The 11098-nt window shown below is 41.4% G+C and overlaps 1 non-coding gene across 1 annotated transcript; it reads left to right on the top strand.

Annotated features, from left to right (window-relative positions):
- The first annotated feature begins 6425 nt into the window (after positions 1–6425).
- Positions 6426–6544, top strand: LOC145403488 (5S ribosomal RNA). The gene has a single exon (XR_013898008.1). It is a non-coding gene; the product is annotated as a 5S ribosomal RNA (ribosomal RNA).
- Positions 6545–11098: the final 4554 nt, after the last annotated feature.

Below are 11098 nucleotides of genomic sequence, written 5' to 3'. Positions count from 1 at the left end.
CTGGAGATATCGAGAATAATATATAAGCCACATCGTCGAATTGAAAAGATTAATCAATACACCGACAACAGGACCATGTATCATTATATATTGCTCCCCATTAAGATTTAATTTACTGAAGGAGAGATACCACGTCCAGCCATATTTCATGTTGGCTTCGAGGATATCATAGCACTCATTCCTTACTAGTATTTTTTCTTTTGCAAATATGAACTTGAAAATTTTCTTGTATGACTTTGCTATAAACTGTATCTCTATTAAGCAGAAATACAAGAGGACTGAGATGTAAGACTGGAGTAAACTGCTAAAGAAAAGGTCCTACGAATCTTCTGTGTCAACGAAAATATGAACTATACAGTGCCAGGTGGAAAGCTCTGGGTGGGGTGCTGGGAGTGTCAAGGTCGGCATCTGTAAGCCTCAGCAGAGGTTGTTGCACTGTATGCCAGCGTTTGACGTTACTCTATGGAGAGAGAGAGAGAGAGAGAGAGAGAGAGAGAGAGAGAGAGAGAGAGAGAGCGTGCAAGATAATAACTCTTTCACCAACATGTCTTATTTACGTTCGTCGTGAGATGCTGTGTGCTTACTTTTTTTTCCCCCTTTTCTTTCTTCTGCTCAGAGAACGATTTGAAGTAAACCATCGCCACAACTAAAATGGAAATCCTGCAACGCCCATTTTTACACGATTTATAATGCCTCCTCCCCTACCCAGCTCCACCACCCACCACTATCACCGCCCATCCAGTCCACCCCTTTCCTCCCACTCCACCATTTTTCTATCTCTCACCCACAACGACCTTTTAAGAGAAATCTGTCCTTACCTCCAATGTAGTTCTTTATACAACGCCCATCTTTATTGAGTCGATTCACCCCACTTTGCCCCAACACCCACGATCCTATCCCGCCCACCTATCTTCGCCCACCTCACTATTTTCTATCTTTTCTGATGGAACTTTAAGAAGTCATTTCCCACTGCCAACTCCGCCCAACCTATATCCAGCACTCATCATCACAGAGTCGTCATCCTGTCCTACCGTGCCACCCACCCTCCATCTCAACTCATCGCACCGACCACACCCATTTCCATCTGCTCACCTAACCCATTTTCCTTCCCCATCCTTGATTTACAGCTTACCAGCCAACCTGTAAAACACATCCTTAGAGTATATGCGTCACTTAACATTGCAGTTCAGACTTCCCTACTCCACACAATTAACGCTGAAATATACTGACGTTAACGGAAGAACTATTGCACCGAAAGGGCTGATTCTTGACATACATTTCAATATACATAATGAAGGGATAAGTCCATACTGAACAGGTTAGATAAAGGTCCTGCCGCAGTTAAAATTGCCTGTTGGTGGCAAGAATAATTAGGCTAGAGGCAATGGACAGGAGGGGTAAATAATGTGAAAAAAGACCAGCTTAATTCTAAACCAAGGGGTTTCCCACACGAGAAAATTAATACCCATACCCCAAGACGACAATATTTATCACACAGCTAAGAATTTCAAACACCATAAGACAAAACTTAGCCAAATAGTACATTAAATTATACGAAAGTTAACATAAACTAAGACTTAACTGACCCAACCTCACAGCACCCACTAAATTAATAATATGTAACAACGTGCATCGATATCTGCTAGACATAAAAGAACCTAATGGATCTGAAAATCCATAACTCATGTTGCGAAATCCATTGCAATAAGAGGACTGATTTTCGGCACGCTCTGTCACATGCATGACCTGAATCGATCTTCATTGACCTAGATCGACCCGATGGATGTGAAGTGACTTGAAACCCCTAAACTGACTCAGATAACCCTGAAACTGTGTCCTTACGTCGGAATACCGTTGAAAATATGTGGAATTATTACAATAACTTTAAGCTGACCTGGATCTGAATTAATATGATTGGACCGAATTAGAATTGATGGCTTTGACTTGATCTAATTTAATGACCTCATCTCACGTGACTGAGCCTGGATAGATATGAATGACCCGGTGGGATCAAGCTGGGCCTGAGTTGGCTTCGCTTGATCCGATTTGCCATAAGCTGACCTGGCGGCTGAAAGAAGTATGGTGAGTCACATTCGATTTTTTATTTTATTTTTATTTTTTACTCTTTCGGTGCGTGCTTGGTTACTTTATACTTACTATCTCTGGTTACTTTATACTTACTATCTCTGGTTACTTTATACTTACTATCTCTGGTTACTTTATACTTACTATCTCTGGTTACTTTATACTTACTATCTCTGGTTACTTTATACTTACTATCTCTGGTTACTTTATACTTACTATCTTTCTGTGATTTTGTCAGCTCAGTAATATCTTTTCGAATTAGAAGATACTTTTCAAACTCCACGGTTATACATAGCTTTCACTGTCTCCGTTATTACTGTGGGGTTGTCTTAATCTAAAAAAAAAAAAAAAATGGGCTAATGGCGGCAAAAATGAGCAAAGAGAAGTCACTGGATTGAAGAGGCCAGTGAAACCTGGAGCCCAGACTTGAATATTGAGAGCCCGCCTCTCAGTCAAGGAACACTTGACATCCCTCCCCTTCTTCCCCTCTTGCAGTAACAGTAGCAGCCAGATCCATACTGCTCCTTATTTCACGGTGCATTGTTAGTATGGAAGGATTACACACTTATTGTAACTATGTGCATGGAGGAGATGAGACATTTTCGACCCGACTTTGATCCCCCTTTTTTTTTTTTCTTTCTTTATGTGCTCGATTCTGGGCATAGGCTTCACCGCCTGCTATCAAGGCCCAGTAATCCTCCTACATATTATACACCTCTACATGTCACTGCTTTCGGCGCTAACGCCCACCGTCCATATTGAATACATGCTAGGGCTGTCTCATACGGGACTGGTGTATTGTTACTAGCGGGGGTATTTTTACGACATGTCGGCGGGTCTTCTGGTAGATCGGTAAAGTCTGCTTTATATGAAATTCAAATCCTTAAACTGTTCCCTGCCCCAGCGGGGATTTGAACCTGGGTCTGGTAGGACCGCAGGTCATATCTCTACCGACTGAGCCACCACCCAAGTCGGGCCCAAATTGCTTCTCTACTCTGTAAACACAGTTTTCATTTCGAGGAGTAATTCTTTAAGTCCTACATTACCCCATTCACACCTCTCTTATAACTTAACAAAACACCTACATTAACTATATTCTTTTCACATTAATCTGGCTTAAAATTCCCGTCTTTCCATCTTGAATGCTGAACTGTGAAAATAGGTTAACACTAGTGTATGATGCTGGTCACGAAGAAGTGATGTGGATTGGACGTAGAGCCAGAGCACTGTCTTTCTCTGCCACTGGGTTACGTGAAAGAAGCCGCAAAAAGACGAATATATGGATCACATTACACCAAAAGAACTATAGCAGAATTTTTCATCAGGTGTTAATGATCTTGGCGCATATTTTTATATCAAAAATCAATTTGTCAGTCAGGAGATGTTTGCTTCCTTGTCCCACCTTTGACCCTCTCTCATGGTCGGGACAACTCCTACATTTTATTTCAGCTAACACCAGGCTATTTTTTTCCCAGCCGAAAGCGAATCATAGGAGCCTGAGCGAGTTAACAACGTTTCCCATTAGACCTTTCATGGTCAGGACAATTCAAATATTCAAGTTCAGTTAATACCATGCGATATGACAGCCTAGAGTAATTAGTTGGAGCCTGCATGAATTACGGTATCAGCCACAGTTCATTCACCAATATGCCTTTGTTCCTTTAATACGACTTTACAAAAATCATCGTACAAGAATATTTGCCAGATATTCACACCTAGGAACATAAAATATGGACATTGGTAGACGTTTACTTCGGGCAGGTTATTTGCAGGATTTGACATCCGATAGTCGCCACACTCAGGAGGAGGCGGACCCTAGTGGAGACAAAGCCATATATATTTTTTCTTTTAACTTACGAACATAAAGACCTTCCCCTGGATTTTAGCTTAGCCAGGGTGGGACTCCAGGGATTCTCCTCTCCACCGCAAATAATTATTTCTTTCAAATTTTCGATACTGTGTGGATGGGTGTGGATGTCAAAGCTTTCCGGTCTTGCAGCCACCCCATCCGAGATTATGGCGTTTGGATATATTATACAGATTGACAGAGATGAATTCCAAGATATTAATGATCGGGCATTATTCTGGAAAGGAATACTGAAGAGGACATGGTCATTAAAGAGTTTAACTTTGCATGCAAATCTGTTTTCACTTCGCACCGTCATTATCATACTCACAACCCATATGACTTGCATTTTAAGTTATCCTCGGTTCCAGCAAAGTCACTTTCAGCTTCTATTCCAATACATGTCCTTTAGCCACAGACTCGGTGGCACAAGAGACTTCAAAAAAAATTTTTCTTAGCTAGTATTTTGCAGAAATTATGATACCTTTAATATCCACTTGTAAATTAATCATACGTTATATCGACGTTCTTTGCATCAGTGTCATCGATCTATCTACAGCTAGACGCCTTAATCCCGGGAGGGATGGCCACAAATGAATATTCTCCATGTCACTCTATCATCTGCCAGCAGGCTGTCCTTTCTCTAGCTCACATTCTCCTCTCCTGTATGTTTCTGCACCCAATCCCCCCATAATTCCCGACTCTTTTTTGTAATGGAAGGTCTTAGGGGACGACAGCATAGGCATGATGGTATTAAATTTTTATGGTTTCATCTCTCTCTCTCTCTCTCTCTCTCTCTCTCTCTCTCTCTCTCTCTCTCTCTCTCTCTCTCTCTCTCTCAGCTGTTTTGACAGTAATAGTTGTAAGGCCCACAATCATAAATTCATTCATTCCCATCTTTCCATCACATCCTCGTGCTTCCCCTCCCCATCTCCCGCACCAAGAAGAGAGTGCATTTCATCTTCTAGCTCCTCCAGTATGAAAGGACTCCCCAGAACTAAATAACACCATCACGTAGCGACAAACATAAGTCCAAACAACCATCCTTCACCTCCAAAGTACAAGGTAAGACGATAAAAGAGAGAGAGAGAGAGAACCGACAAGATACTAACATTACTGGCTGTCATGCCTACCCTCACAAATAATGGAGAAAAAAAAAAAAAAAAAAAGCCCAGGGAGTGCTCATGAAGGCCGCCAGGTGGACAAGATTACGGTCCCTCGCCTGGCCATCACCCAGACCTTCCCATCCCTGAGCAAAAAACCTGTCCACCGTCCTTGATCCCCTACACAGAGGATCTTTATTTACTACGTTTCTTGAGTTTAAGTCGTGTTTCTGCTTGGTTGCTTATGCTTTATCTCTACTCATATAGCCACTAAACACTTATGCTAATTATTACAGTGGAAAATACTACCAAAGAAAGTCCTTCTGATAATAATTTCACAGTTTAGAGGTTTATTTATCGTAAAACTCGGTTAAGATATGATATAAATGTATACTCAGGAACACTGGCATGCCGAGAAGTCTTATCCCCTGAATGTCATTGTCAAGTAGAACTGGGCGAATCTTCAGCTGAGGAAAAAAAAAAAAATGTGGTGGGTCGGCTTCTGGAATTACTGAGACAGAATGTAGCCTGTACTGTACTTAAAAAAAAAAAAAAAAAAACAATCGCGCAAGGATGTATCCAGTGGGTCCTGAATTATACAGACAGCTCGTGATGTCTCAGGAAGATTATTCTATTATCATCTGAATTTGCATCTGACGATACTGAATTGGAAATGTCATATGGATCCTCATAAAAGCAGGTTTACCAACGTGTGGTAGCATTATCCAACATTGTGCAGCAGTCGTTAGCTTATCTGTGGCGTCAGACTAATTCGCGCCTAGTGTACTGTACAAAGACATTTTCAAAAATCTAATTTACCTAAAATTAAAAACCTAAGTTCTAGAACAGTCAAACAGAAATAGTCACACTTAATACGACAAAAGTATTTAGTTCATTTACTCCCACATGACTTTTTAATATTCTTCATCATGTCTACCAGTGATTTTATTAAGCTTCAGGAAGATTTCTGTATCTAGGAAGGTATAATATATATATATATATATATATATATATATATATATATATATATATATATATATATATATATATATATATATATATATATATATATGTATATATTTAACCCATTGGATTCCAGGGGTACTGGGCGAGGCATGGCACTGGGAGGGTATTAAGCGTACCGCCCTCCGCCTATCGGCTCATAGTCGCGAAGCTCATAGGTCCCTACCCAGGGGTTCCCTACTTTATAAAGACTTGAAAAATCCCAGTTTTGTCCAATACTCTGGACACTGGGCTCCAATGGGATATATATATATATATATATATATATATATATATATATATATACTGTACATATGCCCAACTGTATGGTGGGAGAGGTGAGTGACTGAAAATTTATACAGTAGGCCCCGGGTCGAGTCCCATAATTGTCTAACGGCCATACCACGTTGAGTACACCTCTTCCCATCCGATCAGCGAAGTTAAGCAACGTTGGGTCTGGTTAGTACTTGGATGGGTGACCACCTGGGAACACCTGATGCTGTTGGCATTCCTACGTGTCAAGTGGGGTTGGTGGAGGATTAGTGCCCCTCCCTGTAAAACAATTAACGCTAAGCCCTTGGCCACCCCGTTTGGGATACATGGCGTCTGGCAAAAAAAAAAAAACATATGCTATGGATTCTACCTAAACGTAACAGTATGATTAGTGGCAACCTCATTAAAAACAAATGAATACGACGTCCTCGGTGTGAGGAAACGAGTGGCCTAATTATAAGTGGCGTACGAGACTTAGTAACAACTCTTCCTTAGCGATTTATTTTGCACATTACATATTGCATATTACACGTGTGTTACCGAAGCAAACTATATCAGTGTTGGAAATACTTATATAATGTACAGTACAACGTGAAGGTAATATGGATAATACCGTAAATTGATAAGAATAAGGCACTTCTAAGTCTCCTACGCCAAACATCATATTTCATCAGAGCAGCACGACACCAGACAATTATTTTCTTCACTACAATGGCGTTATTCCTCCAGTTTACCCTTACTACTTCCACACGATTTGATTAACTTCGGAGAAAACGGGTTAGAATCAATCTCCATAAGCTCATTTCCAAACTTATATCCCTCCCCAAGCTGAATGAAATCGTATGAAGGCAGTAAGAAGTCACTGGACTGAGAAGGGGAATGAGGAAGAGCAGAGCCAGAGTGACCCTAGGGTGTGTAAGTGGCAGGTGGAGAGGCCAGGTGGAAATTGCGGCAGTGGTGGTGGTGAGAGTGACGGTAATGGTGGTGGAGGTGGTGGTGGTGCTAGGCGGGGGGGGAGGGGGTAATGGTGCGGTGGTGGTGGTGGCAGTGGTTTGGGAGGTGATGCTGTGAAGGAGTAGTGATATGGGTGGAGGTGATGTGATGGTGACGGGGATTGCGGTTATGTTTGTGGTAGCGAAGGTGGTTAGGTCAGGAGTCTTGGTGGTGGTAGCTGCTGGGGGGGAGGGGAATGGTTATGGTAGTCTTTATATACTGGTGGGTGGTGGGTGTTATGTCAGAGAGAGAGAGAGAGAGAGAGAGAGAGCGGCAAAAACTGGACGGTACAAGTGTACAGTAGTTCGGCTGGACTGTTAAGTAGCGGGATGGGGTGACGGTACATTTTTTTCTTTAACCTCTTCAAGTCGCTGACATCTGATAATCTCTTGCTGTTACCAGACGATTTTATTTTGTTTAGAATCCCTTGACCGTGAAGGAATTAAAAAAAAAGTATATATGATAGCCCCAGTTCGGAAAGTCTACACAAAGATTGATAAAATAACCCGGTGGCAGCAAGAATATAAGCATTCAAGTCTGTCTCTGAAAGTGTTTACTGTGTGGAAGAGCCTCGGATACAGAAAGCAGAGCAGATCAAATGTAAGGCAAAAACTGGTCGGTGGAGGGTTGGGTGGGCTGGAATGAGGAGTAGCTGCCTTTTATTGTTGTGTATTGTTTCTTACCTATGCTGGGTGGAAGAGATCGGATATTCGGTCATATTCAATGTGGTACTGAGTGCTTTGTTGTACCTCTTGTTTAGTGATATATTTTGTGTTAATAAAATACTTTTAATACATGCAAATTTTACATCAGCATATTGCAAACTACTGTAATATTTAGGTGCAATGTGAAGAATATACTGCTTAAGAATAACTCCTACAAAAAAAGAAAAATCCAAAAACACTTAGAATACGAACCATAGACGGCAGAGCAGACAAAGCCAAGGGTCACTAACAATGGATGGAAATATGTTGTGAGTTTTTGGAAAGTTAAGAATATTATTAGGAAAGATTTCATTTCCCTGACCACTCTCTTATTCACTTTCTCTTAGGCCGGTACTCCTGTTTTCTCCACCCCCCCCCACCTCTTTTCCCTCTCTCTTTCTCCCCCACCATCATCATGCAACCTCTCCTTGTCCCTTCTTTACCTTCTCTTTTCCAAGTGTTTTTTTCTTTCTCCTCTCACTTCCCCCTTTCCTCCTGTTGCATCATCTCACTCCTATATCACCACCTTCACACCTCATCTCCTTCCATCTTCCTTCCCTCCTTCACACTGCATCCTGTCCTCCCTTTCCCCTCTCTTCCTCCTCCTGTCGCCTCTCGTCTTGTTTTTTCTCCCTTCCTCCTCCAGCACCATCCTCTCCTTCCTCTTTAACCCTCTTTGGCCCCACCCAGTGACTCCCAGCTTCTGTGTGTATAATCCAAACTTGCCTTGACTGCCTCGTTATAGGGTAAAGTCACAGGGAAATAAGGTGGAAATTAAAGACAAAAAGGGTGAAATGGAAGGCAGTTACAGTAATCAGCGGTATCTCGCAGTTTAGCACGAGGATAGGACAGCTACAAGACACAGAGGGTGAAGCAGATGATAGTGATAGTAAACAGAGATATGGTGTAGGTTAGGAGGCGGGTAGGACAGACACAAGACGGTAAAAAAGATGATAATGGCAGTGCACTGTGGTTAGTAGGACAGGACCGATGGAATGCATAGTTGACTGCTGTAATATTTACTGGTATGGAGCATGCCTTGGGTAGTTCAATGTTACGATCAGGCTTTATTTTGCCAGCTTCTTCAGTGGTGACAGTTACCCCACTAGTTTCAGGGGTAGGGGAGGAGGGAAGAGAGCGAGCAGGACGGATGGGGAGGGAGGAACTGATGAAAAGAAAGAAAGGAAAGGAGCGAGAGAGGAAGGGAGGGACAAAAGAGGAAGAAGACAGGCAGGGGAGAAGGAAATCTAAGAGTGATGTGTAAGGAGGTAATTACTTATACATCATAAATCACCACAATCAACTGCACCCTAAGACAATCCTGTATCATTGTGGGTTTCTAATAATAGGCCTATAGTAATACTCCCATAACTATTCTGAACTGTTGCCACCTTCTCAGCTTCCATGTCGCAAAATTATTGGCGCTGCTGATGCTGTCCTAACAATTGCTCTGGACGTCCAGGAGGCTTTAATTCGGGGTTCAAAGACCAGACTGATCCACCCAGACTTTACTGCTGCGTGTGATCGAGTAAACCAAGATGGTGTTCTCCTGAAGTTGAGTGCTTTCAGTATAGGCGGTCCTGTGCTGCCCATCATCAGCCAATTTCTAAAAAGTCGTTATCGTGTTTGCGTGGATGGTAGTTATAGTAGGTGTTTATCTAGAGGGGCTGTGTCTTGCCCGCCATTATTTTTTATTCTGGTGACTTATTTCAGTTAACTAATAATAAAATATACTTCTATGCCGATGGTGCTACATTGATATCTATTATTCCTTCCCTAAATTACATCCTTCGGGTTGTAAGTGAAGAGGGATTTATCGAAAATTTCACAGTGATTGGAATATGAAAATTGTTCAGTTAAACATTCTCTATAATTTCAAAATTAGTTTTACTAATGCCATTATTTCTGCTGATTATTTGTGTTGTATCGTTCTCCCACCACTGTGTGTGACCCTGTGTGCTCTCCCGTTGCTGCTCATCATTTAATGTTGTTTAATAGGGTCTTTTGCACTGTTAGATTTATTTGTGGTGGTCAAGTGTTGTGTGACCTCAAACACCATCCTGCTGTAAGCTTCTTGTGCATGCTGTAAAAAATCCGACTGAATACAGCTCATCCCATGCATGATCTCCTTCCTGGCTCATATGTGGCTTCTAGATTCACCCGGTTCTCATGAACACAGTATCCACTGTCACTGCAGCCACTGAGGCGCCACACAACACAATACTGAAGACGTGTTACCGACTACAGTCAGTCTGTGGAATTCCCTTGAGCATGAGATATTCAGTGGGATCAGTACAATAATGCTTCAGTTCATAGGCAGTACTTTTTTTTTTTTTTTAATCTAAGTAGACATTACATATTCTTCCATTCTCATCTGTTATCTCATTTTATATTTATGATAATATTCATATTTTCATGTATTATTCAGTGCCACCAATTCCGTTGTGCTATAGGTGAGCTGAGGTTACCTGTTATACTCTTACAGTGGCTAATGCTCTTTTACCTCCAGCTATGGCGTTTAGCTGACTGATAATACTACTACTACTAATAATAATAATAATAAAAATAATATATTACTGTGAGCTTGATAAAGGAGAACTACCAACAATTAACTACTTCAAACGCTCAATGAAAGTCGTTTAGAATAAATGCATACAATTATTCAAAACAGTCACGTAATCATGCGTCAAATTATTCTCAGAAACATTTGCATATAGTATTTATCAACCCCATCGGCCCGAGACGTTGGTCCTATTTTCTTATTCTGCAGAAGAATTTGTTCAAATCAGGATAGAATTTTGGAATTTGGAGGGCTAATTATAAACTGTCATTAACTTGTCATAATTAGAGCCTTGTCTACATGCAGTCTAATTAAGCTGAAAAATATGTCCTTGTGGTGAATGGATGAAACTTACACACACACACACACACACACACACACACACATACTGATGGGCTCAGCTGAGGATCAGTGGGACGGATGAAACTCATGAGCGACTACGGTATTGTGTGGATCTTTCCAAGCCCTTCCTCCTTTCTTGAACCGGTCAGACTTGATTATTTTTTCTTTTTTTGGTCCTGTCCGTTACCCG

The sequence above is a fragment of the Coenobita brevimanus genome, chromosome 60 (assembly GCF_032717465.1).
Source record: "Coenobita brevimanus isolate Jiangsu-jjx chromosome 60, ASM3271746v2, whole genome shotgun sequence".
NCBI classification, from domain to species: Eukaryota; Metazoa; Arthropoda; class Malacostraca; order Decapoda; family Coenobitidae; genus Coenobita; species Coenobita brevimanus.
This window is presented reverse-complemented; position numbering and strand designations above follow the sequence as displayed.